The sequence below is a fragment of the Lissotriton vulgaris genome, chromosome 6 (assembly GCF_964263255.1).
Source record: "Lissotriton vulgaris chromosome 6, aLisVul1.2, whole genome shotgun sequence".
Lineage (NCBI taxonomy): Eukaryota > Metazoa > Chordata > Amphibia > Caudata > Salamandridae > Lissotriton > Lissotriton vulgaris.
The window spans coordinates 1414500995-1414504882 of record NC_141694.1 but is presented as its reverse complement, the minus strand read 5'-3'; positions in this window follow the sequence as shown (position 1 = coordinate 1414504882).

The window sequence follows — 3888 nt, the reverse complement described above, 5'->3', positions numbered from 1 at the left end:
GAAGACAAGGCAGTCCAGGCACTGCCGATTAAGACAAGGTGGGACGAACCCATAAAGGACAAAGACTGGATCAAGATTCATGAAGGGGTTAAACAAGTGAGCTCAAACACCGCTTCAAATTAATACAATTTAATTTTGTTCATCAGACCTATCTCACCCCCAGGATACTACGTAGAATTTACCCGGATCGGTCGGGGCACTGTCCCAGGTGTGGGGAAGAGGATGCTATTTTTATACATATGGTATGGTCCAGTTCAGAACTACAGACTTATTGGACGGAGGTCCTGAATGCTTTGTGGGAGACGACGGGGTGGACAATAACAAGGGAGATCCGAGTTGTGCTGCTGGGCTTATTGCCCGACCTAAAAACAAAAAGTTCAGTAGATTTGTTCTTCTGGGGCTCGTGCTAGCAAAACGCTGGATAGCCATATGGTGGTTGAACCGCAGGCCACCCTGAGTGGCACGATGGTTGCGGGATATCAACGAATGGGGGACGGCAGAGGTGGTGCGAATGCAGCAAACTAGGCGTGATGAGAAGCTAGAGGATGATTTACAAGCATGGAGGGCAATGCTGAGAGATTTGCAAAGTGAAGAATCCTATAGTACACCCCAAAACAGGGAAGTTGGGAATGATCAGGCGGGGAGTGGACCAGCTGGGGGGTATAGTGGGTTACTTACCCCGGGAACACTAGTCAGTACATCACTGCAGCTGTAGGAGGACGAGAGTGATATGTGTGAAGTATAAAACAAGACGTGGAAGGGAGGGTGAGTTTAGTTAAGGGAGTGGGGAAGGGGGAATGTTTCATGTTCTTTTTCCATAGATTTATCATTGAACATTTTGAAACTATGACTCAAAACGGCACCTTCAGAGGGCGAGTGCCAGTGAGGGTAAAAATGATCATAGATTTTATTTCTTTAAACACTAAGGGCCAGATGTAGGTAGCCCTTTACCGGTCGGAAACGGCCGAAAATACCGATTTTCGGCCGTTTCTGACCGGTAAGGGGCTATGGAGATGTAGGGGCTAAAAAAAGGTACATTTTCGGTAGTTTTACCGAATTGGTAATTTTACCGAATCGGTAAAATTACAGAATCAGTAAATTTACCAATTCTGTACATTTTACAGATTCAGTAAAATTACCATTCGGTAAAAATACCGAAAATGTATTTTGTGATGTAGGTAGCACTTCTAACAGTGCTACAGGGCCTTTAGAATTCGGTATTTACCATGCAATACAATTGCATGGTAAATTATGAATTCTTGTGTACATGCACATCTGTGCATGTACACCTGTGCCATGTGGCACACAGACATGCCCTAAGGGCATGTATGTGTGCCACATGGCGCAAAAGCCAGTTACAGGGGTGCAACAGGGTGTCAAAGTGACACTCTGTCCCCTTAGCAATTCGGTATATTTACAGATTCGGTAAATACCGAATCGGTATTTGCTATTGAATCCTCTGGGCTTCAAGGCCCATAGGATTCAATAGCAAATACCGATTCGGCGGTAAATACCGAATCTTACTGATTCGCTAAAAAATACCGAATTTTTAGCTACATCTCATTTACAGATTCATAAATACCGAATCGGTAAAATTCGGTATTTATGAATCGGTAAATGAGATTTACCTACATCTGGCCCCATGTATGATCATACGATGTATATGTATACCCAATAATCGACAACTTCTCTAATTGTCTCTAGAATTTGATGATCTTCATCATATGCGTCCGGGAAAGTTGATCCTGTTTATGATGCTTAGTTTTCAATTAATTAAAATATGGACAAAAAAAGAGTATTAGAGCTTTATGATCACTATACACATCAGGTTTAATGACTACACCAACTAGTCAGGATGCAAGGTGCCTAGAGGCAAATATATAGTCATTCACTGATTTGCCGGAAACATAGGTAGTGGTATCAAGAAGAAAATTACCTATGAGCTCCATAGCAAGTCAAACTTGGAGATCTGCAAAGACAAATAACATTCACAGTGGTCTTGCCTTCTGAAGACTAAGTCCCCACCCTCCACGCTCAAACAGGCTTTTCTTCAAAGGCGGCGGATTCACTTCCTAGCTTAGCATTAAAGTCCCCCTTTAATATCACGTTTGATCCCCTGTTCAATGTTGAATTGCCATCAATGGAATGATCAAAAAAATCAACAAGCTGAATAAACATGGGATACTAGCAGATAACATATAATTTTCATGAAAGTTCATAATACACTGATAAATGTGTTCTCCCAGATCAGATGAAATGTCAGGATCAAATCTGAACCAGTGTTGATTGCTTTTATGGATCATCACAGGGTTGTCTTAAACTGTAAGCCCTGCACTTGCTTGTCCAGCCGGTGAGAGAACTGCTACAGATGTAAAGGAGGTATTACCAAAAAAAAAAAACTCTTTGATAGTCAATGTTTCCTGGAATAGGACTACATCATACTTCCTGATGTAGTTTAGCCAGTTATCATTAGTTAATTTGTTGGCCGCACCATCTATGTTTCACCGGTTTTATAACCCTAGGCCCCCTTGCAGAATTAGTAAAGTCAGCTGAATCATCCCCAGGTTGTGTCTTAGGTACTACCAAAGTCATTTCTCCCTCAAAGCCCCCACTAGCTCTAGTTGGTGAATGTAGCAAGTTAAGACCAGGGTTTTACTCAAACTGGCACTCCAATCAATCACAATCCTGTAAACACAAAAGTGTTGAATATTAATTCGGAGTTACGGGTGACACAACGCATTGTGATGGGGTAAAAACAAACATGCAGAGTGTAGTAAATGTCCTCTCCACTGTTCTTCACTAGATAGACTGTACTATGTCATCTGTGACATCATAGAATGCCTGGGTGACTCTCTGGCTCACAGTGTCTCTCTCTACCTGACTGTGGCAGTTGGTCAAATCAGGCTGAGCTGCTAACAGCTAACTCCTGGTGGGGTTTTACTTCTCTACTTATTATCTTGGAAGGAACTTACAATAAAGAATCTTACCTACACAGTGGACTGTGCATCTTCCTTTACTACAGTTTGGCGACGTTTTGAACTGGATTAACCTACGCGTGCAGTTAAGAATAAGAAATTAAGCAACTACAAAGAAAAGAACTCAAGTCATCAAGAATTGTGGAAGAATTCGAATTTAAACTAAAAGGTAATGCCCAGCTGACCCCACCAGTGTCGTGTTCCACCTGGACAGCCTGCACCCTGGGCGTGTGTCTTTACTTTCAAGTTTACTTGTGTCTGGACAGCCTACAACTTGCTTTGGTGATTTATGCTGGGAGATTTTCAGAGGGATCGATCCTGTGTGGGAATTGCTTCTGCCTGTGTCTGCCCTGTGTGTAAAGCGGGTGTTTACTTGACTGAGCGTCATATGTGCCCCACATATTGAAATAACGTGGAATAAGGCAACGGTCTAATGAGAGGAGTTTCACTGTCCTGGCAGCACTATTGAAGGTGAGCGTTCTGAGTGCATTCAAGCGGGCGCTTACTGAAGGAAGTCTTAGAGCTGTGCTGTGCATTTTGGAGGTGGGCATCAGCTCTCTTTGTGACTGGGATGAACTTTGGCATATTGTCCTGTATGTCGGACTGTATGTTCCCAGTGAGCACGGGGACATTTCTGTGTGTTTTGCGCAACATGGTTATGGCAGTGACGGTTAAACCGCTACATTTTAGATGAACCACTGCTCTTTGCAAACTTTGTCAACTCACCGTCTGATGTCTTCGTGAGGGTTGGGCAGCAGAGCTCTTCTCAGTTCCCCTGCTAGCGTACAATTGATGACGTATCTTGTTTTCATCTCGGTGTTAGCAAAGATGATCATGTTCTATTCCCTCGTTCCTGTGACCACTGTGACGTCTGAAGACATGCCGAGCTTGTTTCTCACGCTGCTTACGCCTC